Here is a 26,340-nt window from a genome sequence, read left to right as displayed (position 1 = left end):
CGGCGATCGCCGCAAATCGCAAGGGAAATCGCCCTTGCGATCTGCGGCGATACCGGGCTGATCGGGTCTCTGGGACCCGACCGCCCGGTAATTTTGCATGATCCTGGTTGTCACAGACAGCCAGGACCATGCTAACGTATAGGAGCGAGGTGGCAAGCCGGCCACCTCCTCCGATCCCCTGCGATCCATCGGTTTACTAACCGACCAATCGCAGGAGGGGGGGCGATTACTTTCTCCCGTCCTGCCCGGCCCCTGGAAGTCCGGAGAGGACGGGAGGAAGACTGGAGGACACGGCGGGGGACGGGGGAGTGCTGGGGACCGGCCCCGGTACTTACCTCGTCCCTGAAGACCCGGATCCAGACGGCGGCAGCGGCGACAGGTGAGTAGATCTTCAGCCGCGGTCGGGCCCTTTACAGCAATGCACGTCGCCGTAAAGCGACATGCATTGCTGTAATGGGACCCTGTATACTACAACTCCCAGCATGCCCAGACAGCCCTTGGCGTCTGGGCATGCTGGGAGATGCAGTTTTGCAACATCTGGAGGTCCACAGTTTGGAGACCACTGTGCCCTTCCAGATGTTGCAAAACTACACATCCTCAGCATGCTCTTACTGTCCAGGCATGCTGGGAGTTGTAGTTCTGTAACATCTGGCCCTTCAGATGTTGCAGAACTACAACTCCCAGCATGCCTGGACAGTTTTGGCATACTGGGAGTTGTAGTTTTGCAACATCTGGAATGGCACAGATTGGGAACCACTGTATTAGTGGTCTGCAAACTAGTCCTCCAGATGTTGCAAAACTACAACTCCCAGCATGCCTGAGAATGCTGGGAGTTGTGGTTTTGCAACAACAGGAGGCACACTGGTTGGGAAACATTGTCTGTTTCCTAACTCAGTGTTTCCCAACAGTGTGCCTCCAGCTGTTGCAAAACTATAACTACCAGCATGCACTGATAAACTGTGCATGCTGGAAGTTGTAGTTTTGTAACAGCTGGAGGTCCCCCCCTGTGAATGTACAGGGTACATTCACATGGGCAGGGGGCTTACAGTGAGTATCAGGCTGCAAGTTTGCGATGCAGCAAATTTTGCGCGGCAGCTCAAATTCGCAGCGGGAACTCGCTGTAACCCCCCGCCCGTGTGACTGTACCCTAAAAACACTACACTACACTAACACAAAATAAAATAAAAAGTAAAAAAAACACTACATATACACATACCCCTACACAGCCCCCCTCCCCTCCCAATAAAAATGAAAAACGTCCGGTATGCCACTGTTTCCAAAATGGAGCCTCCAGCTGTTGCAAAACAACAACTCCCATGTTTGCCGGACAGCCGTTGACTGTCCAAGCATGCTGGGAGTTTTGCAACACCTGGAGGCACCCTGTTTGGGAATCACTGGCGTAGAATACCCCTATGTCCACCCCTATGCAAATCCCTAATTTAAGCCTCAAATGCACATGGCGCTCTCACTTTGGAGCCCTGCCGTATTTCAAGGCAACAGTTTAGGGTCACATATGGGGTATCGCCGTACTCGGGAGAAATTGTGTTACAAATTTTGGGGGGCTTTTTCTCCTTTAACCCCTTATGAAAAGGTGAAGTTGGGGTCTACAACAGCATGTTAGTGTAAAAAAATAAATTTTTTACACTAACACGCTGGTGTTGCCCTATACTTTTCATTTTGACAAGAGGTAAAAGGGAAAAACGCCCCACAAAATTTGTAATGCAATTTCTCCCGAGTACGGAGATACCCCATATATGGGCGCAAAGTGCTCTGGGGGCGCACAACAAGGCCCAGAAGGGAGAGTGCACCATGTACATTTGAGGTGATTTGCACAGGGGTGGCTGATTGTTACAGCGGTTTTGACAAACGCAAAAAAAAAACACATGTGACCCCATTTCGGAAACTACACCCCTCAGGGAATGTAATGAGGGGTGCAGTGAGAATCTACACCCCACTGGTGTCTGACAGATCTTTGGAACAGTGGGCTGTGCAAATAAAAAAAATTTGTACAGCCCACTGTTCCAAAGTTCTGACAGACACCAGTGGGGGGTAAATGCTCACTGTACCCCTTGTTACGTTCCTCAAGGGGTCTAGTTTTCAAAATGGTATGCCATGTTGGTGTTATTTTGCTGTCCTGGCACCATAAGTGCTTCCTAAATGCGACATGCCCCCCGAGCAAAATTTGCTCTCCAAAAGCCAAATATGACTCCTTCTCTTCTGAGCATTGTAGTTTGCCCGTAGTGCACTTCAGGTCCACTTATGGCGTACCTTCATACTCAGAAGAGATGGGGTTACAAATTTTGGGGGGTATTTTCTGCTATTAACCCTTGCAAAAATGTGAAATTTGGGGGGAAAACACACATTTTAGTGAAAAAATATATATTTTTTTTTACATATGCAAAAGTCGTGAAACCCCTGTAGGGTATTAAGGCTCACTTTATTCCTTGTTACGTTCCTCAAGGGGTCTAGTTTCCAAAATGGTATGCCATGTGAGGGTTTTTTGCTGTTGTGGCACCATAGGGGCTTCCTAAATGCGACATGCCCCCCGACCAAAATTTGCTCTCCAAAAGCCAAATATGACTCCTTCTCTTCTAAGCATTGTAGTTCGCCCGTAGTGCTCTTCAGGTCCACTTACGGGGTACCTTCATACTCAGAAGAGATGGGGTTACAAATTTTGGGGGGTATTTTCTGCTATTAACCCTTGCAAAAATGTGAAATTTGGGGGGAAACACACATTTTAGTGAAAAAATATATATATTTTTTTACATATGCAAAAGTCGTGAAACACCTGTGGGGTATTACGGTTCACTTTACCCCTTGTGACGTTCCCCAAGGGGTCTAATTTCCAAAATGGTATGCCATGTGGGGATTTTCTGCTGTTCTGGTACCATAGGGGCTTCCTAAATGCAACATGCCCCCCAAAAACCATTTCAGAAAAACATACTCTCCAAAATCCCCTTGTCGCTCCTTCCCTTCTGAGCCCTCTACTGCGCCCGCCGAACACTTTTCATGGACATATGAGGTATGTGCTTACTCAAGAGAAATTGGGCTACAAATATAAGTATAAATTTTCTCCTTTTACCCCTTGTAAAAATGCAAAAATTGGGTCTACAACAACATGCGAGTGTAAAAAATGAAGATTGTGAATTTTCTCCTTCACTTTGCTGCTATTCCTGTGAAACACCTAAAGGGTTAAAACGATGACTGAATGTCATTTTGAATACTTTGGGGGTGCAGTTTTTATAATGGGGTAATTTGTGGGGTATTTCTAATATGAAGACCCTGCAAATCCACTTCAAACCTGAACTGGTCCCTGAAAAATAGTGAGTTTGAAAATTTTGTGAAAAATTGGAAAATTGCTGCTTAACTTTGAAGCCCTCTGGTGTCTTCCAAAAGTAAAAACACGTCAATTTTATGATGCAAACATAAAGTAGACATATTGTATTTGTGAATAAAAATTTTTTTAATTTGGAATATCCATTTTCCTTACAAGCAGAGAGCTTCAAAGTTAGAAAAATGCTAAATTTTCAATTTTTTCAGCAAATTTTGGAATTTTTCACTAAGAAACGATGCAAGTATCAACAAAATTTTACCAATAACATAAAGTAGAATATGTCACGAAAAAACAATCTTGGAATCAGAATGATAGGTAAAAGCGTCTTAGAGTTATTAATGCTTAAAGTGACAGTGGTCAGATGTTCAAAAAATGCTCCGGTCCTAAGGTGTAAAATGGCCTGGTCCTTAAGGGGTTAAACCAGTTTAAAATTACTTTTTAATTCGGTCTCTAGGGGTCGCCCTAGTCGCACATAAAATTCCATATGATGGCTTATTTTTTGCACCACCAATTCTACTTTACAGAGACATTAGTCATTTTACCAAATAATTCACAGCAAAACGAAAATAAACTTCATTGTGCAACAAAATTGAAGAAAAAATTCAATTTTGTAACTTTTGGGGGCCTCCGTTTCTACACAGTGCATTTTATGGTAAAACACCTTTTATTTATTCTGTAGGTTCATACGATTAAAATGATACCCTACTTATATAGGTTTGATTTTGTCATACGTCTGAAAAAAAATCATAACTACATGCACGAAAATGTATACGTAAAAAATTCTCATCTTCTGACCCCTATAACTTTTTATTTTTCCGCGTATGGGCCGGTATGAGGGCTCATTTCTTGCACTGTGATCTGAAGTTTTTATCGGTACCATTTTTGTATTGATCAGACTTTTTGATCGCTTTTTATTCATTTTTTCATGATATAAAAGTGATAAAAAATATGTTATTTTTGAATTTTTTTGTGCGTACGCCATTGACCGTGCGGTTTAATTAACATTATATTTTTAGAATTCGGATATTTCTCCAATATCACATATGTTTATTTTTATTTTCATTTACAACGTTTTTTTTATGGGAAAAGGGAGGTGATTCAAACTTTTATTAGGGAAGGGGTTAAATTACCTTTATTAACTTTTTTATTTTCACTTTTTTTTGCAGTGTTATAGCTCCCATAGGGGGCTATAACACTGCACACACTGATCTTTTACCCTGTTCCCTGCAAAGCCATAGCTTTGCATGGATCAGTGTTATAGGCGGTCAATTGCTCAAGCCTGTATCTCAGGCCGATCGGACGCAATGGAGCAAGGTAAGGGGATCTCCGCTCGTGTACTAGCTGATTGGTACATCGTGATTTTATCGCGATAGTCCCGATCAGCCAGACTGAGTTGCCGGGAAGCTTTCACCTTCACTTTAGATGCGGCGATCAACTTTAGCAGGTAAATAGCATGCGGCACAACGATCGTTGCCGCACGCTATAAGCCCATTAGCCACCCGACCCGGTATGACGTGGGGTCACGGCATGACCCCGTTTTAAATACTGGGACCAGGCATAGGTCGTACAGGAAAGCCCCACGTCCTTAAGAGGTTAAAGGTGTACTCCAGTGGAAAACTATTTTTTTTTTTAAATCAACTGGTGCCAGAAAGTTTAAAAGATTTCTAAATTACTTCTATTTAAAAATCTTAATACTTCCACTACTTATCAGCTGCTGTATGCTACACAGAAAGTTATTTTCTTTTTTAATTTATTTTCTGTCTGACCCCTGTGCTCTCTGCTGACATCTCTGTCCATGTTAGGAACTGTCCAGAGCAGGAACAAATCCCCATAGCAAACCTCTCCTGCTCTGGGCAGTTACTGACATGGCGAGGTGTCAGTCGAAAGCACTGTGGTCAGACAGAAAAGAAATTCAAAAAGAAAATAACTTCCTGTGGAGCATACAGCAGCTAATAAGAACTAGAAGGATTAAATCTTTTAAATATAAGTAATTTACAAATCTGTTTAACTTTCTGGCATCAGTTGATTTAAAAAAAAAATGTTTTTCACTGGAGTACCCCTTTAAAGGTGAGCACCCTATGTCAATGTTTTCAAAACAGTGTGTCTCTGGCTGTTGCACAACTACAACTCCCAGCATGCCTTTCGCATATACGAAAATGTATGCACATATTCGCGATTATTGAGCCCCCCCTTCTTTAATGGTATAGGAAACTATGACTAGTGCATTAACTCAGATTTTTTGCCCATTGAAACCAATAGGCCCATTGTGGTCTATGGGGATCTCACGGCATGTAAAACAGTAAGATAAGCAGGACCGTCTCTGCAGCACCAGATTGCTTCCTTCATTTTTCAGAGGCCTTTTCAAAAATGAAAGAAGCAATCTGATTGGTTGCTATGGGCAACTGCACAACTCTTCCTCTACACTGGTTTTGATGAATCTCCCCCATAGAGGGAGATTTATCAAAACCTGTCCAGAGGAAAAGTTTCTGAGTTGCCCATAGCAACCAATCAGATTGCTTCCTTCATTTTTGAAAAAGCCTCTGAAAAATTAAAGAAGCGATCTGATTGGTTGCTATGGGCAACTCAGAAACTTTTCCTCCTGACAGGTTTTGATAAATCTCCCTCTATGGGGGAGATTCATCAAAACCAGTGTAGAGGAAGAGTTGTGCAGTTGCCCATAGCAACCAATCAGATTGCTTCTTTCATTTTTGAAAAGGCCTCTGAAAAATGAAGGAAGCAATCTGGTTGCTATGGGCAACTCAGAAACTTTTCCAGGAAAAGCTGCTGAGTTGCCCATATCAACCAATCAGATCGCTTCTTTCATTTTGCAGAGGCCTTGTGAAAAATGAAAGAAGTGATCTGATTGGTTGCTATGGGCAACTCAGAAACTTTTCCTCTGGACAGGTTTTGATTAATCTCCCTCTATAGGGGAGATTCATCAAAACCAGTGTAGAGGAAGAGTTGTGCAGTTGCCCATAGCAACCAATCAGATTGCTTCTTTCATTTTTGAAAAAGGCCTCTGAAAAATAAAGGAAGCAATCTGGTTGCTATCGACAAGTCAGAAACTTTTCCAGGAACTTTTTCAGGTTGCTTCTTTCATTTTTCACAAAGCCTCTGCAAAATGAAAGAAGCAATCTGATTATCTTACAATTTTACATGGTGTGAGATCCCCATAGACCACAATGGGCAAAAAATCATAGAGTTAACGCACTAGTCATAGTTCCCTATATTATTAAAGAACGGAGGGCTCAATATTCGCGAATATGCGCATATGCGAAAAAACATAAAAAATAAACGAATATTTGTAACTAGCTGGGAGCAACACTAGCTGGGAGTTGTAGTTTTGCAACAGCGGGTGACACACTTTTGAAAACATTGCCTTATATATTATGTAAACCTATGTTGTTTACTATTGTATTGTATTGTAAAGTTATTTTTCTCTATATTTGCACAGTAAAGACAGAGACACAAAGGCTCTCCTAACTCGAATTGGTTGTCAGAGATCAGAAACATTGCCACTTTTGTCCATTGGCTGTGAACGAATGAGTGGTGCAATTTCTTGTAGAAAGCAGGTCACTTTTTCCAATTTCGATCAACCCTTTAAACCCTTTAGCTAACTATAAGGGTATGTTCACACAGCAGAAATTATGTGTGGAATTCCGACGAAGAATCCTGCCAGAAATTCCACCGTAACTTACTGCCTATTGATTTTCAATGGGATTCTACAGTCCCTCTAAAAATTCCACTTACCGCAAAAATATTAGACCGGTCTTAAATTTTGCATCCTTTCTTGGTGAAAAATCTGTAAATTTGATGAAAAATTTGAAAATGTTGCATTTTTCTAACTTTGAAGCTCTCTGCTTGTAAGGAAAATGGATATTACGAATAAATTTTTTTTTGTTCACATATACAATATGTCTACTTTATGTTTGCATCATAAAATTGATGAGTTTTTACTTTTGGAAGACACCAGAGGGCTTCAACGGTCAGCAGCAATTTTCCGATTTTTCACAAAATTTTCAAACTCAGTATTTTTCAGGGACCAGTTCAGGTTTGAAGTGGATTTGAAGGGTCTTCATATTAGAAATACCCCATAAATGACCCCATTATAAAAACTTCACCCCCCAAAGTATTCAAAATGACATTCAGTCAGCGTTTTAACCCTTTAGGTGTTTCACACGAATAGCAGCAAAGTGAAGGAGAAAATTCACAATCTTCATTTTTTACACTTACATGTTCTTGTAGACCCAATTTTTGAATTTTTACAAGGGATAAAAGGACAAAATTTATACTTCTATTTGTAGCCCAATTTCTCTCGAGTAAGGACATACCTCATATGTCTATGTAAAGTGTTCGGCGGGTGCAGTAGAGGGCTCAGAAGGGAAGGAGCGACAAGGGGATTTTGGAGAGTACGTTTTTCTGAAATGGTTTTTGGGGGGCATGTCACCTTTAGGAAGCCCTTATGGTGCCAGAACAGCAAAAAAAAAACCCACATGGCATACCATTTTGGAAACTAGACCCCTCGGGGAATGTAACATGGAATAAAGTGAACCTTAATACCGCACAGGTGTTTCACGACTTTTGCAAATGTAAAAAAAAAAAAATGTTTTACCTAAAATGCTTGTTTTCCCAAAAATTTTTAATTTTTAAAAAGGGTAATAGCAGAAAATACCCCTAAAAATTTGAAGCCCAATTTCTCCCGATTCAGAAAACACCCCATATGGGGGTGAAAAGTGCTCTGCTGGCGCACTACAGGTCTCGGAAGAGAAGGATTCACATTTGGCTTTTTGAAAGCAAATTTTGCTCTGGGGGCATGCCGCATTTAGGAAGCCCCTATGGTGCCAGGACAGCAAAAAAAAAAACCACGTGGCATATCATTTTGGAAACTAGACCCCTCGGGGAACGTAACAAGGGGTAAAGTGAACCTTTATACCCCACAGGTGTTTCACGACTTTTGCATATGTAAAAAAAAATATATTTTTTTTACCTAAAAGGCTTGTTTTCCCAAAATTTTACATTTTTAAAAAGGATAAAAGCAGAAAATACCCACCAAAATTTGTAACACAATTTCTCCCGAGTACGACGATACCCCATATGTGGCCCTAAACTGTTGCCTTGAAATACGACAGGGCTCCAAAGTGAGAGCGCCATGCGCATTTGAGGCCTAAATTAGGGACTTGCATAGGGGTGGACATAGGGGTATTCTACGCCAGTGATTCCCAAACAGGGTGCCTCCAGCTGTTGCAAAACTCCCAGCATGCCTGGACAGTCAACGGCTGTCCGACAATACTGGGAGTTGTTTTGTAACAGCGGGAGGCTCCGTTCTGGAAACAGTGGCGTACCAGACGCTTTCATTTTTATTGGGGAGGGGGGGTTGTATAGGGGTATGTGTATACGTAGTGTTTTTTACTTTTTATTTTATTTTTTGTGTTAGTGTAGTGTAGTGTTTTTTAGGGTACAGTCGCACGGGCGGGGGTTCACAGTAGTTTCTCGCTGGCAGTTTGAGCTGCAGCAGAAAGTTTGCGGCAGCTCAAACTTGCAGCCAGATACTTACTGTAATCCTCCGCCCATGTGAGTGTACCCTGTACGTTCACATTGGGGGGGACATCCAGCTGTTGCATAACTACACCTCCCAGCATGCCCGTTGGCTGTCGGTGACTGCTGAGAGTTGTAGTTTTGCAACAACTGTAGGCACACTGGTTATGTATCACTGAGTTTGTGACCTAACTCAGTGTTTCACAACCAGTGTGCCTCCAGCTGTTGCAAAACTACAACTCCCAGCATGTACGGTGCATGGTGTACGGTGACTGCTGAGAGTTGTAGTTTGCAACAGCTGGAGGCACACCGGTCTTGAAACACTGAGTTAGGTAAAAAAAAACTCTGAGTTTCACAACCAGTGTGCCTTCAGCTGTTCAAAACTACAACTCTCAGCAGTCACCGACAGCCAACGGGCATGCTGGGAGTTGTACTTATGCAACCAGCAGATGCACCACTACAACTCCCAGCATGCACTTTAGCTGTTTGTGCAAGCTGGGAGTTGTAGTTATACAACAGCTGAAGGTACACTTTTCCATAGAAAAAATCTGCCTCCAGCTGTTGCAAAACCTGTTAAGCTGTTGCATAAGGGAATGCTGGGAGTTGTGGTGGTCTGCCTCCTGCTGTTGCATAACTACAGCTCCCAGCATGCCCTTTTTGCATGCTGGGAGCTGTTGCTAAGCAACAGCAGGAGGCTGTCACTCACCTCCAACGATCCACGCCGGAGAGTCAGTCCCTCGTCGTCACCGCCGCCGCCGCCGCTCCTGGGGCCCCGATCCCAACATTGACGCCGGGGATCGGGTTCCCCAGCACCCGGGGTGCACGTCCCGCACCCGCTCACGTCCTCCGGAAGAGGGGCGGAGCGGGTGCGGGAGTGACACCCGCAGCAGGCGCCCTGATTGGTCGGCCGGTAATCCGGCCGACAAATCAGGGCGATCGTGAGGTGGCACCAGTGCCACCTCACCCCTGCAGGCTCTGGCTGTTCGGTGCCGTCAGAGACGGCCCCAAACAGCCAGTAATTCCGGGTCACCGGGTCACTGGAGACCCGATTGACCCGGAATCGCCGCAGATCGCTGGACTGAATTGTCCAGCGATCTGCGGCGATCGCCGACATGGGGGGGCATAATGACCCCCCTGGGCGATATGCCGGGATGCCTGCTGAACGATTTCAGCAGGCATCCGGCTCCGGTCCCCAACCGGCTAGCGGTGGGGGCCGGAATTACCACGGGCGTATGGATACGCCCTCGGTCCTTAAGGACTTGGGATGCAGGGCGTATCCATACGCCCTATGTCCTGAAGAGGTTAAAGTTACATTAGTAAGAAAAAAAGAAAAAAATAATATAAATACACACACACACATATATATATATATATATATATATGAAAAAAGACCAGGGAGCTGGTTGAAACGTTGTTCTGGACACCCTCACTATGATGGAATAAAAACTTGTTTGTATTTTATTACTCAGTGTGCTGCGGATATTTCCAATTTCTGCTTAAATATGGATCCCTGACCCGGGTCTGGACTCTGCGTGCACCGATCCTTGTTTGACTAGGGTGCTGCTCTCCTTCTATTATATATATATATATATATATATATATATATATATATATAAAAATGAAGAAAATCTGCAGCACTACTTATCCAATACAGCAGCGGGTGCCAGCGCTTCAGACCCAATCAAAGTCCATGTAATATAGATGTAGAAAAAGCGAAGCACTCCTCAAATACGTGAAAAAATAGTGGTTTATTGGCTCACATAGCAGCAACGTTTCTGTCCTACCATAGGACCATTTCAAGCTCAGTGACCCAACTCAAGTAAGGGGTATAAATACCCAAACATATGTGTACAATCAACATCATAATCAGTGTAAACAATTATCAAAATAAAGTGCATAAGTGCTAAAAATACATTGCATTACAAGCAGTGCAAACAATATCACAAGTGTATAATCATATTACATAAAGTGTATTACATAAAGTGCCAGATGGATTAAAAACATGCTTGAAAATCTCATAATACATATAATTATCTATTAATAACTACAGCTGACAACAATGTTAAATAATATTTAGTAGGTGGAGATAGCTGTGAGATGCTCCTAAGCATAGCAGTATGGCGCCCTGCGAGCAACCAAGTTCCGGTCAGGTGAACATGTCACATGACCGCCGGCGATCACATGATGATGTAGTCATGGAACCCACAGACACCTGAGCTTGCACCCGTGAGAAGCATATAGATCAGATGGAGGATGGTCTAGAGTGTGAACAGCGCCCGAAGGTTGGCACACAACCAATCCCAATGTATAGAATAATAAAAGGATATTACACAACTAATGAAGAATGGGAACAATAAAATGAAATCAAATCAGGTAAAAACATACAAATAGAGTTAAAATAAAAAAATAAAAAAATTAAAAATAATATTAAATAAATAAAAATAAATAATGAATAAATAAATGAAAAGGTACTAATACAATAAACAGATATATAATTATTTATTTTTAATGTTCTCTCCTCTAAGCTAAGGAAAGAGAATTGAGGCCATCTACCAGAGTCCCTCCCTGGTTTGTAGGCCGACCCCGGATGTACCCAGAAACCCGGTCGTCACCCGAGGACGCCAAAGGTTCATCCAAGAACACGAGGTTCTGTTAGGAATCCCCGGTTTGCCGGAGTTCCCACTACAGCCAAATTGGGAGTGTGCTAACAATTAAGTAGCACCATAGACTCATGCATATATATTTATATTTAGGCCAACATACAGATGTTGAGATGATTAAAGTAAATGAGAATTAAAAAAATAATAATAAACATAACAAATAATGGTTAAGTAAAAAAATATAATAAAATAATAATAAAATAAAAAACTAAAGTACAAAGATAAACAAAAAAGGGATTATATTGATAATTAAAGCCAATAAAGCATATAATTAGTGTTTAGGGATTAATTTAGTACCCACTCAGGGTCTTGTTTCTCACTGTTGACCATATCTCCATCTAAATATAAATCAATATACTTGTAAGAACATGAGATTATTGAATAAAAAATATATGAGCAGTCGCACAGGTGTCTTCCACTTTGAAGTTCTGTAAACTGAAACAAAAAAATAGAGGAAAAAAAAGGAAAAAATTAATAAAAATACCAATAATTGCAGTACATAACAATAATCATATCCATAATCATGATAATACAAGTCTAAATTGTGTCAAAAAAGTCCTAGCTGAAGTTGTATAAAATTGTCAACAGATGTAATTGTTGAAAATTGTCAAGAGGTATGTATAGAGTAGAGGAAATCTGCTCACCACTCATATTATATTATATTAAAGTCGACATTAAGACCGGTTGGACGAAGTGTATTCAACTGATGAATCCACCAAAATTCTCTCTGTTTTAACCTTGCCAACCTATAACCACCCCTATTGGGTTTGGGAACAGATTCTAGCTCCATGAATTTTAAATCCTTATCAATATGACCTACTTCAGTATAGTGCTTTGAAACAGGAAGATCCATCCTGCGCTTACGGATGCTGTATCTATGATTGTTGATGCGCACCTTGAGACTGCACGTGGTTTGACCCACATAAAGCAGTCCACATGGGCACACCAACACATAGACCACCCAACTGTCTCAACTGATATTTTTTATGTGTTGTGGGATAAGTAAACGTGTTTCCCTTCAACATTGAGGGGCAATTGATGCACGTAAGGCAAGGAAAGGATCTTTTTCTTTGGGATCCTAGGAAAGTTTGGTGACTGATTCTCTGTGAAGGAACTTCTGTTTTTACTAGTTTGTCTCTAAGATTATATGATCGTCTATAATACATAAGAGGGTTCACTCGGCGACGTATGCTGGAGATGTGGGGAATCAGGAGGCACCATGACCCATGTGTGGCTGAGGTGTCCTAAGCTTTGCTCCTTTTGGACCCAAGTGTTGGATGTAATCCATAGATTGACATCCATAAGATTGGATATGGACCCGGGACCCTTGTTACTATCCGTCCTTCCCCCCTTTCTCCCAAAATGGCCCGCTCATCTAGCTAGATTTATGTTGCTAGCAGCTAGGACGGTCATCCCCAGGCTGTGGAAATCCACGTCCCCTCCCGCTTTCTCATCGTGGCTACGGGAACTCTCCCATCTCCATAGGATGGAGGAACTAATGGCGGATTCCAGACGATCAATGGACAAACACCACCTGATCTGGGGCCCCTGGATCTCTTTCATGTCCTCCCCTGAATATAGATCTATCAATCTGGAACCCCCAGACCCCCCATGTCCCACTCCGACCTGAGAGGTGTTCACGCCCTCCTCCCCTACACTATCTAATGGCGACCTGAAGTCGACACGTCATGCTGGAGAGTCTTAGCCTGTGCACCCTGTCGAGAGGTAAGCCTTTTCTCTTCTATCCCCTTGTTCCCTGTTTCTTCTTGTCCTCCCCTCCTTCCCTGTGTCCATCCTTCTCCCACTCCTTTTTCCTTTCCTTTTACCCCCTCTATATAATGCTCCTTCAAACCTACTCAGTTACGAACCTACAAGGGTAGCCCCGTACTACCCGTAATAGGGAGCTTTTATTGAGTATACTCAAAGTTGTTCTTTCTTTCTGTTATTGATACACGTGATTCTCACCCTACCCAGTGTGTTTGACACAGACACATGTCTTCATATGTGAGCATATTATTTGTACTTTTGTACCTTTTTCATTGGAAAGCCTTCAATAAAACTTTACTGTTTAAAAAAAAGAGGGTTCACTCGGAACTCACTGATGTTTTTAAAGCTGTCTCGCAAAATAGGCCAATGTTTATTCAGAATATTGGAAATATGATTACTATGTGCAGAATAAGTAGAAATGAAAGGAATCCTAGTATGTTTAGCTCTGGTCTTGGGTTGTAAAATAGATTGTCTATCTAGCACTAGTACCTCCTCTTTATGTGCATTAATGATATCATCAGGATAACCCCTTTGTTGGAAATTTCTTGACATAACATTTAGTGTCTCCATTAACTTGGAACTGTCATCCACGATCCTCCTTGCCCTCAGCATCTGGCTGTAGGGCAAGGAGTTAACCATTTTTCGCGGATGACAGCTCCGGAAATGGAGCAAGGTATTTGGGTCAAACCACGTGCAGTCTCAAGGAGCGCATCAACAATCATAGATACAGCATCCGTAAGCGCAGGATGGATCTTCCTGTTTCAAAGCACTATACTGAAGTAGGTCATATTGATAAGGATTTAAAATTCATGGCACTAGAATCTGTTCCCAAACCCAATAGGGGTGGTGATAGGTTGACAAGGTTAAAACAGAGAGAATTTTGGTGGATTCATCAGTTGAATACACTTCGTCCAACCGGTCTTAATGTCGACTTTAATATAATATAATATGAGTGGTGAGCATATTTCCTCTACTCTATACATACCTCTTGACAATTTTCAACAATTACATCTGTTGACAATTTTATACAACTTCAGCTAGGACTTTTTTGACACAATTTAGACTTGTATTATCATGATTATGGATATGATTATTGTTATGTACTGCAATTATTGGTATTTTTATAAATTTTTTCCTTTTTTTTCTCTATTTTTTTGTTTCAGTTTACAGAACTTCAAAGTGGAAGACACCTGTGCGACTGCTCATATATTTTTTATTCAATAATCTTATGTTCTTACAAGTATATTGATTTATATTTAGATGGAGATATGGTCAACAGTGAGAAACAAGACCCTGAGTGGGTACTAAATTAATCCCTAAACACTAATTATATGCTTTATTGGCTTTAATTATCAATATAATCCCTTTTTTGTTTATCTTTGTACTTTAGTTTTTTATTTTATTATTATTTTATTGTATTTTTTTACTTAACCATTATTTGTTATGTTTATTATTATTTTTTTAATTCTCATTTACTTTCATCATCTCGACATCTGTATGTTGGCCTAAATATAAATATATATGCATGAGTCTATGGTGCTACTTAATTGTTAGCACACTCCCAATTTGGCTGTAGTGGGAACTCCGGCAAACCGGGGATTCCTAACAGAACCTCGTGTTCGTTGGATGAACCTTTGGCGTCCTCGGGTGGCGACCGGGTTTCTGGGTACATCCGGGGTCGCCCTACAAACCAGGGAGGGACTCTGGTAGATGGCCTCAATTCTCTCTCCTTAGCTTAGAGGAGAGAACATTAAAAATAAATAATTATATATCTGTTTATTGTATTAGTACCTTTTCATTTATTTATTTATTATTTATTTTTATTTATTTAATATTATTTTTTAATTTTATTTTTAATTTTTTAATTTTTTAATTTTAACTCTATTTGTATGTTTTTACCCGATTTGATTTCATTTTTCATTTTTTTGTTCCCATTCTTCATTAGTTGTGTAATATCCTTTTATTATTCTATACATTGGGATTGGTTGTGTGCCAACCTTCGGGCGCTGTTCACACTCTAGACCATCCTCCATCTGATCTATATGCTTCTCACGGGGGCAAGCTCAGGCGTCTGTGGGTTCCATGACTACATCATCATGTGATCGCCGGCGGTCATGTGACATGTTCACCTGACCGGAACTTGGTTGCTCGCAACGGGAGACGCCGAGAACGGTGTCCCACGCTGCGGGCGCCATACTGCTATGCTTAGGAGCATCTCACAGGTATCTCCACCTACTAAATATTATTTAACATTGTTGTCAGCTGTAGTTATTAATAGATAATTATATGTATTATGAGATTTTCAAGCATGTTTTTAATCCATCTGGCACTTTATGTAATGCACTTTATGTAATATGATTATACACTTGTGATATTGTTTGCACTGCTTGTAATGCAATGTATTTTTAGCACTTATGCACTTTATTTTGATAATTGTTTACAGTGATTATGATGTTGATTGTACACATATGTTTGGGTATTTATACCCCTTATTTGAGTTGTGTCACTGAGCTTGAAAATGGTCCTATGGTAGGACAGAAACGTTGCTGCTATGTGAGCCAATAAACCACTATTTTTTTCACGTATTTGATGAGTGCTGCACTTTTTCTACATCTATATATATATATATATATATATATATATATATATATATATATATATATTTGATGTCCAAGTTATTTTCTATGGGACTTTTGAACACTGTTGACCATTCTGTTATCTTGATGACTGGGAGATCCCAGCGCTCAGACTCCTCCAGTAAGCTTGTTATCCTCTAACTGTGGATAGAAGATAACTTTTGGAGATAGTAATTATGGGTAACGTTAAGGCTTAAAGGGGTACTCCACTGCCCCAGCATTCAGAACATTTTATCTGAACGCTGGGTGCGGGCTGCAGGGGTCGTGATGTCATTGCCACGCGCCTTGTGACATTACACCATGCCCCCTCAATGCAAGTCTATGGAAGGGGGCGTGGTGGCTGCCATCCCCCCTCCCCTAGACTTTCATTCTTTCATTGAGGGAACGTGGCATGACGTCACGATCCCTGCAGCTCGCACCCAGCGTTTGGAAGAAAAGGTTCCGAATGCTGGGGCAATGGAGTACCCCTTTATTTCTCAGAGCATTGTTCAAGAGAATGCATTGACTAAAAATTGTGGATCAAAAGGTGGTGGCATATGGATCCATTAGTTGATTGTGATTTCTGAACACAGCTGCCCATACATTGGACATCTACAATGCGTTTGTTCTGAACGCTGGGTGCGGGCTGCAGGGGTCGTGATGTAATTGCCACGCCCCTTGTGACGTTACGCCATGCCCCCTCAATGCAAGTCTATGGAAGGGGGCGTGGTGGCTGCCATCCCCCCTCCCCTAGACTTTCATTGAGGGAACGTGGCATGAAGTCACGATCCCTGCAGCTCGCACCCAGCGTTTGGAAGAAAAGGTTCCGATTGCTGGGGCAGTGGAGTACCCCTTTAATTCTCAGAGCATTGTTCAAGAGGATGCATTGATTAAAAATTGTGGATCAAAAGATGGTGGCATATGGATCCATTAGTTGATTGTGATTTCTGAACACAGCTGCCCATACATACGACATCTACAATGCCATTTATCTTCAGACTGGATCCAAACCTGTTTCAAAGCAGTGCAGTGGTTAGACCATGGGCCTTATGTGGTCATTTTAATCTACTGTTAGGAATACACTTTTGCATTCTGATAGATTTTAGAATTCTGGTGGAGGCATGTATTAAAAGTTATATCATACATGTCACGATGCCGGCTGGCAGGAGGTGGATCCTCTGTGCCAGAGAGGGATTGGCGAGGACCGAGCTAGTGGATCGGTTCTAAGTCACTACTGGTTTTCACCAGAGCCCGCCGCAAAGCGGGATGGTCTTGCTGCGGCGGTAGTGACCAGGTCGTATCCACTAGCAACGGCTCACCTCTCTGACTGCTGAAGAAAGGCGAGGTACAAGGGAGTAGGCAGAAGCAAGGTCGGACGTAGCAGAAGGTCGAGGCAGGCAGCAAGGATCGTAGTCAGGGGCAACGGCAGGAGGTCAGGAACACGGGCTAGGAACAGACAAGGGAACGCTTTCACTAGGCACTAAGGCAACAAGATCCGGCCAGGGAGTGCAGGGGAAGTGACTAGATATAGCCAGGGAACAGGTGGGAGCCAATTAAGGTAATTGGGAAGATTGGGCCAGGCACCATCATTGGTGCACTGGCCCTTTAAATCGCAGAGACCCGGCGCGCGCGCGCCCTAGGGAGCGGGGCCGCGCGCGCCGGGACAGGACCGACGGAGAGCGAGTCAGGTACGGGGACCGGGGTGCGCATCGCGAGCGGGCGCCACCCGCATCGCGAATCGCATCCCGGCTGGAGGCGGTACCGCAGCGCACCCGGTCAGTGGATCTGACCGGGGCACTGCAGCAACGAGGATGAGGCGAGCGCTCCGGGGAGGAACGGGGACCCGGAGCGCTCGGCGTAACAGTACCCCCCCCCTTGGGTCTCCCCCTCTTCTTGGGGCCAAAGAACCTGAGGAAAAAAATCTCAATTTTTCCGTGATGAGGTCCGATGCACATTAGGAGGGGTTCTGTGCGGAAACGCACGAGACAGTCCAATCTTTTATTGTTAAAACAATAGATGTAGAGGGGTCTGGCGAGACTGGTCACAGGGACGTAGAACCTGTTGATAAGAGAGGCCAAAAAAATTTTTCCTGCAGATCCGGAATCCAAGAAGACCAAAGTAGAGAAGGAGAAGGTAGAGGCAGATATCCGCACAGGCACAGTAAGGCGTGGAGAAGCAGAGTAGACATCAAGAACTGTGTCACCTTTGTGCGGAGTCAGCGTACGTCTTTCCAGGCGGGGAGGACGGATAGGACAATCCTTCAGGAAGTGTTCGGTACCGGCATAGTACAGGCAAAGATTCTCCATGCGGCGTCGTGTCCTCTCTTGAGGTGTCAAGCGAGACCGGTCAACTTGCATAGCCTCCGCGGCGGGAAGCACAGGAACGGATTGCAGAGGACCAGAGGAGAGAGGAGCCGGGGAGAAAAAACGCTTTGTGCGAACAAAGTCCATATCCAGGCGGAGCTCCAGACGCCATCCGGAAGAACGCATGTCAATGCGAGTGGCAAGATGAATGAGTTCATGTAGGTCAGCAGGAGTCTCTCGTGCGGCCAGAACATCTTTAATGTTGCTGGATAGGCCTTTTTTAAAGGTCGCGCAGAGAACCTCACTATTCCAGGACAACTCGTAAGCAAGAGCACGGAACTGAATGGCGTACTCGCCAACGGAAGAAACACCCTGGGCCAGGTTCAGCAGGGCAATCTCGGCAGAAGAAGCTCGGGCAGGCTCCTCGAAGACACCACGGACCTCAGCGAAGAAGGACTGGACTGTGGCTGTGGCAGAATCATTGCGGTCCCCATCAAATTTGTCCGGCAGGGACAAGCAGGGGTTAAGAACGGCCGGTTGCTGCGGAGGAGTTGCAGGAGCCGGCGGAGGAGATGGTTGTTGCAGCTGTAGCTGTGACTGAAGTTGCTGTATCTGCGGCAGCAGCTGCTGTATCTGTGACTGAAGACGCTGTGTCTCGGAGATCAAGTATGCCAGCTGTTGATCTCGTTGGGCGATCTTTACGCCAAATTTGTCCGGCAGGGACAAGCAGGGGTTAGGAACGGCCGGTTGCTGCGGAGGAGTTGCAGGAGCCGGCGGAGGAGATGGTAGTTGCAGCTGTAGCTGTTGCTGTATCTGCGGCTGCAGCTGCTGTATCTGTGACTGAAGACGCAATGCCTCGGAGGTCAAGTATGCCAGCTGTTGATCTCGTTGGGCGATCTTTAGGGCTAGCTGGGCGACCAGTGTAGGATCTTCAGCGGGATCCATGGCCGGATCTACTGTCACGATGCCGGCTGGCAGGAGGTGGATCCTCTGTGCCAGAGAGGGATTGGCGAGGACCGCGCTAGTGGATCGGTTCTAAGTCACTACTGGTTTTCACCAGAGCCCGCCGCAAAGCGGGATGGTCTTGCTGCGGCGGTAGTGACCAGGTCGTATCCACTAGCAACGGCTCACCTCTCTGACTGCTGAAGAAAGGCGAGGTACAAGGGAGTAGGCAGAAGCAAGGTCGGACGTAGCAGAAGGTCGAGGCAGGCAGCAAGGATCGTAGTCAGGGGCAACGGCAGGAGGTCAGGAACACGGGCTAGGAACAGACAAGGGAACGCTTTCACTAGGCACTAAGGCAACAAGATCCGGCCAGGGAGTGCAGGGGAAGTGACTAGATATAGCCAGGGAACAGGTGGGAGCCAATTAAGGTAATTGGGAAGATTGGGCCAGGCACCATCATTGGTGCACTGGCCCTTTAAATCGCAGAGACCCGGCGCGCGCGCGCCCTAGGGAGCGGGGCCGTGCGCGCCGGGACAGGACCGACGGAGAGCGAGTCAGGTACGGGGACCGGGGTGCGCATCGCGAGCGGGCGCCACCCGCATTGCGAATCGCATCCCGGCTGGAGGCGGTACCGCAGCGCACCCGGTCAGTGGATCTGACCGGGGCGCTGCAGCAACGAGGATGAGGCGAGCGCTCCGGGGAGGAACGGGGACCCGGAGCGCTCGGCGTAACAATACAACACCTCTAAATATTTTTAGATTTTTTAAATTATTTTCCTTGAGGTTTTCTTTCATCGGTATACACGTGGCCCTAAGTTAATATATGTATACAATCATAGCGATGCATGTAGAGAACCACTGCCAGCACTACTGCGCTTACGTCCATGTATATGGAATGGCAACGCAATCCTCCTTATAGACATCAGTTGAGCCTAACTGTAGTGCTCTGTTCGTAGATGAAGTAGTATCCCAATGTGTAAAGTTTCAAACGGCACTCATTTCTCTGCTGTGACTGTAGTTTATTGGCAGAAACTGGTTAAAGAAGCAACAGCATGGCCACGCTGTTGCTTCTGTAACCAGTTTGTTCCAATAAACTACAGTCACAGAGGAGGAGTGCCCATTAATACTTTGTGTACTCATCAGTAGTGTTGAGCGGCATAGGCCATATTCGAATTCATGATATTTTGCAAATATATGGATGAATATTCGTCATATATTCGCAGAATTTGCATATTCGCGGCCTTTTTTTTACTATGCGCCACAAAATTCGCAATATCGCTTGATAAAAGAGCTAAAAGAAGGGATGGATCAATATGCGTGAATTTTCGGGCGCCCGGCAGTCTGACACAGTAACTAGTATTGGCGCCTTGTTTACGCCACAAGCTGGAAGCAGGGAGGGATGATCACTGTGATGTGTACTGTGAAAAAAAAATGTGACTATTCGTAATTGCGAATATTTAGCACTATATTCGCAATATTAGCAAATTCACGAATATGCGATATTCACGCACAACACTACTCACCAGGACAATCTTAGCGATGACTGTATAAAGTTACTTATTCTAAACATCATTGCTGATGTTACCCTGGTTGCTAATGAGCGTTAAAGGGGTACTCCGGTGAAAACCTTTTTTCTTTTAAATCAACTGGTGCCAGAAAGTTTAACATATTTGTAAATGACTTCTATTAAAAAATCTTAATCCTTCCAGTACTTATTAGCTGCTGAATGCTACAGAGGAAATTCCTTTCTTTTTGGAACACTGATGACATCAAAACCACAGTGCTCTCTGCTGACATCTCTGTCCATTTTAGCAACCGTGCATAGCAGATGTATGCTAAGGGCAGCATGGTGGCTCAGTGGTTAGCCTTGCAGTGCTGGGTCCTTGGGTTCAAATCCCACTAAGGACAACTATAAATAAAGAGTTATTATTATTATAATGACGTCAGCAAAGAGCACTGTGCTCGTAATGTCATCAGAGAGAATTCCAAAAAAAGAAAAAAAAATTCTCTGTAGTATTCAGCAGCTATTAAGTACAGGAAGGATTAAGATTTTTTTAATAGAAGTAATTTACAAATCTGTTTAACTTTCTGGCACCAGTTGATTTAAAAGAAAAAAGGTTTTCACTGGAGTACCCCTTTAAAGATGTACTCCAGTGGGAAACAATTTATTTTTTTTAAATCAACTGGTGGCAGAAAGTTAAACAGATTTGTAAATTACTTCTATTCCAAAAATTGTAACCCTTCCAGTATGTATCAGCTGTTGTATACTACAGAGGAAGTTGTGTAGTTCTTTTCAGTCTGACCACAGTGCTCTCTGCTGACAACTCTTCCCATGTCAGGAACTGTACGGAGAAGGATAGGTTTGCTATGGGGATTTGCTCATACTCTCTGGACAGTTCCTGATACAGACAGAGGTGTCAGCAGAGAGCACTGTGGTCAGACTGAAAAGATCAACTCAACTTCCTCTGGAGCATATAGCAGCTGATAAGTACTGGAAGGAATAACAATTTTTAATAGAAGTAATTTACAAATCTGTTTAACTTTCTGGAACCAGTTGATTTGAAGAAAAAAATTCTTCCATCGGAGTACCCCTTTAACTCCTTAACGATGCAGAACGTATATTTACGTCCTGCGCCGGCTCCCGCGATATAAAGCGGAGTCACTCGGTGACCACGCTTCATATCGGGTCGGTCCCGGTGGCCATCAACGGCCTTAACCCGCAGCTAATACAGGACATAACCGATGGCGGTGATGCCCTGTATTAACCCTTCAGACACGGCGAACAAAGTTGACCGCCGCGTCTGAAGTGAAACTGAAAGTATCCGGGCAGCTCCGTAGGGCTGTTTGGGACCGCCGCGATGAAATCGCAGAGTCCCGAACAGCTTACAGGACATCGGGAGGATCTCTACCTGCCTCCTCGGTGTCCGATCGGCGCATGACTGCTCCGTGCCTGAGATCCAGGCAGAAGCAGTCAAGCATTGATAACAATGATCAATGTCATGTGAATACATGCCAGGGATCAGTATAAAAGATCAGTGTGTGCAGTGTTATAGCCCCCTATGGGGGCTATAACACTGCAAAAAAAAAGGCAAAAAAATGTGTTAATATATGTGATTTAACCCCTTCCCGAATAAAGTTTGAATCACCCCCCTTTTCCCATTAAGAAGAAAAAAACTGTGTAAATAAAAATAAACATATGTGATAAATGTCCGAACTATAAAACGATATCAGAAAAGAAGCGGAGGTCCAGCGCAGAAACTCGAGGAATATAGTGATTTATTCACATGCCATATGGAACATCACAAGGAAACAGGGTACAGGTGACGCGTTTCGGCCTTACACAGAGGCCTTAGTCCGAGTCGCACCTGGGGTGAGCTGAAGCACTGCAATTGCTTTTGCTGTTTCTTTTAACATAAAAATATATCATTAATTAAACTGCACAGTCAATGGCGTACGCGTAAAAAAATTCCAAAGTCCAAAATAGCGTATTTTTGGTCACTTTTTATACCATTAAAAAATTTATAAAAAGCGATCAAAAAGTCTGATCAAAACAAAAATGTTACCGATAAACGCTTCAGATCATGGCGCAAAGAATTAGCCCTCAAATCGCCCCGTATGCGGAAAAATAAAAAAGTTATAGGGGTCAGAAGGGGACATTTTTAAACATATACATTTTCCTGCATGCAGTTATGATTTTTTCCAGAAGTACGACAAAATCAAACCTATATAAGTAGGGTATCATTTTAACTGTATTGACCTACAGAATAAAGATAAGGTGTCATTTTAATCGAAAAATTTACTGCTTACAAACGGAAGCCCCCAAAATTTACAAAATGGCGTTTTTTCTTCAATTTTGTTGCACAATGATTTTTTTTCTTTTTCGCCGTGGATTTTTTGGTAAAATTACTAATGTCCCTGCAAAGTAGAATTGGTGTTGCAAAAAATAAGCCAACATATGGATTTTTAGGTGGAAAATTGAAAGGGTTATGATTTTTAAAAGGTAAGGAGGAAAAAACGAAAATGCTAAAATTGAAAAACGCTGAGTCCTTTAGGGGTTAAAGTCTGTATTACCATGGAAATCCAGGAGAAGCTGTGCCTGGACCTATTGTCTACTACTTGGGCATTGTTTAGTGCTGTGCCTGACTACGCTTGGTAAACAATTTCAATCAGAATTCCTTTTTTTTTTTTTTTAGCTGTGATCTCTCCATGGAGCTTTATCTTTATGTTTGTTATATTTTTTAGGATAATGAATGGCTGAGGCAGGTTATTGGTACAGTCAGTAAGTGGCTGAACATTACCTGTGTGCTAAGAAATGGACCAGAAAACTGATCAGCAGGAAGCAGACACTTTCATAACAGTAGCAGTAAGGAATCAGCCATGTGACTTTAAAAAGAAAAATTTAAGCCAGGAGCAATAATGGTTGGATTGCTTTGTTTATTTATATACACAGGATTCAAGAGAGAACAAACGTGCGCTGAGTTATACCAGCCAGAATTATTGTTCCCTAGACCTATACCAATGAGCACCTAGCTCACTAAGGGTATGTTCCCACCACAGAATTTGTGCGAAATGTCGGCACGGAATATTCTGCATGGACATTCCCCTGCAGCAGAGTCTCCTACGGAACTGCTGTGGGGTATGCGCAACATTCTGTTAGTGACCTTTTGCCCATACCAACGGCCTGTTTGAGATATCTATTAGGCTAAGTTTCCACTTGGTTCTTTTTCTGGCAGTTTTTGGAAAAGTGCCACTGCAGTTTTAGAGCCAAAGTCAGAAGTGGATCCATAAGGGAGAAGTGTAAGTCCTTCCTTTATATGTCCTATTCCTTTTGCATACATTTCTGGCTTTGACTCAAAAACTGCAGTGGCAGTATTCCAAAAACTGCCAGAAAAAAAACAAGTGGAAACTTAGCCTTAGGTGAGTTAGATTCCTGGGATGCACATACGGAGCCGTGCTTTCATTATGCACGGCTGTGATTGTGCGTTTCAGATTCTGCATGTGATTATGATTTGATATTATTGTTTTTTAATGTTGGATTTATTAATGTTCTGTAATTTGTTGTATGGGTGATGTTTTAATCAGACATTACTCTGTTGTTAACATTATTAAAATCACATACACCCCCCCCCCCCCCCCCCCCGGATGAAGGTCTGAATACACTGAAACACATGTTGGGGAGGCGGCATTCTGGGACGCTGGACTCTTATACATAGTGTGGTTGGTATTTGTTCACTGTGTTTCTGCAGTAATCTGCAGTTTCTCTCTTGTACCCCCAATGTGCACTATAGCACTTTACTTTGTATATACATGAACTATTCTATAAATGAAATTACTAAATAAATTACTGTATTTTTCGCCGTATAAGACGCACTTTTTCTTCCCCAAAACTGGGTTGAAAAAGTCGGTGCGTCTTATACGGCGAATACACCCCTATCGCGGCGGTCCCAGTGGCCATCAACGGCCGGGACCCGCGGCTAATACAGGACATCACCTATCGCGGTGACGCCCTGTATTAACCCTTCAGACGCGGCGATCAAAGCTGACCGCCGTGTCTGAAGGGAAAGTGACACTAACCCGGCTGTTCAGTCGGGCTGTTCGGGACCACCGCGATTTCACCGCGGATGTCCCAAACAGCCCGACTGAATAGCCAGGTTAGTGCTTACAGGACACCGGGAGGGACCTTACCTACCTCCTCGGTGTCTTCTCCATTCAGGGATCCCCTGTATGGCCGGCGCTCTCCTTCCTCGTCATCACGTAGTCGCGTACGTGCTTCGGCGAGCGTAATGACGTGATGGCGGCGACGGAGAGCGAGGATACCCGGCCAGCAGCAGAGACGTTCCGAAGCGATGGCGACAGCAATGGAGCGACATCAAGGGCAGCGGTGACGGGTCCGCAGCGGCAGGGACACGTGAGTATTACCTCCTATGCAGTGGTCTTCAATCTGCGGACCTCCAGATGTTGCAAAACTACAACCCATGTACACCATGACTAAGGAGATAGCCAGAACAAACAGCATTTTCTTTCCTTTTTTCACAGGTGTCGTATTATGCTTCTGATAGAACCGTGAGTGCATGCATATATTTGTTACAGGCATCGTGCAGCCAGGACATGGCATACTGAACGGTATTTTTCTTTATGTGTTTACTTGCAGGTGGACTCCATCTTTTGAGCCCCAATGCTTGGTGGCTCATATACTTTTATTGTTTACTGTTGTGAGATATGTACCATTTGTTTAGCCCCTGAGGAGGTCACATGTTACAGTGTGCCGAAACGCGTAGGACATTGTGGTTTATTTGTACATAGATAGCCGTGGACGGGCATCTATGTACTGTTGTGTACATTATCTATATATTGTGGGAGCTATCTCCCCATCTGTTACATTTTAGCAGATAATATCTGGCGTTCATATGGTTTGTGCACTTTTCATCTGAGTGCTACAAACAACATTATTGCATCACATGCATTATCTTTCTTAATATTAATTATTAAAAGCTAAGTTTTATATGCACCCCCCCCCCCCCCCTCTTTACTATATTCAGTTTGGGAGATCACATACACGGGTTAGTAGATACCCCTACAAATCTATCAGTTATAAAACTACAACTCCCAGCATGCCCGGACAGCCAACGGGCATGCTGGGAGTTGTAGTTTTGCCACATCTGGAGGTCCGCAGGTTGAAGACCACTATTGGGTTCAAAATCTTTATTTTTTTAGATTTTGCACCTATAAATTGAGTGCGTCTTATACACCAGTGCGTCCTATAGGACGAAAAATACGGTACTTTGTATATATATGAACTATACATTAATTTACATTTATTTATTTGTTACGCATATTGCTTTAGCCTTATACTTACCGTAGCACTTTAATATTTATATACCAACCACCCTATCTATATTCATAACAGATCTATTTAGCCCACACACACACACACACACATATATAAATGCCCCAGGCTACTGCCTTTTTTTTTGTGATTCCTCTTTGTATTTTAATATATTTTTATGGATGTGTACTATTCATGTCGATAAAAAATGATATTTTGCATAATATATGCAGTGTGGATAGCTCCTTTTTTCTTGGGTTTGTTTTAACATTATTAGTAGATGCTGCTGTGTTAAAGTGAACATTGTTTCCTGAAAGGATTAATCTCCTCAGGTATATAACCTGATGAATTCCCCCAAT

The sequence above is a fragment of the Hyla sarda genome, chromosome 3, assembly GCF_029499605.1.
Source record: "Hyla sarda isolate aHylSar1 chromosome 3, aHylSar1.hap1, whole genome shotgun sequence".
NCBI lineage: Eukaryota > Metazoa > Chordata > Amphibia > Anura > Hylidae > Hyla > Hyla sarda.
This window is presented reverse-complemented; position numbering follows the sequence as displayed.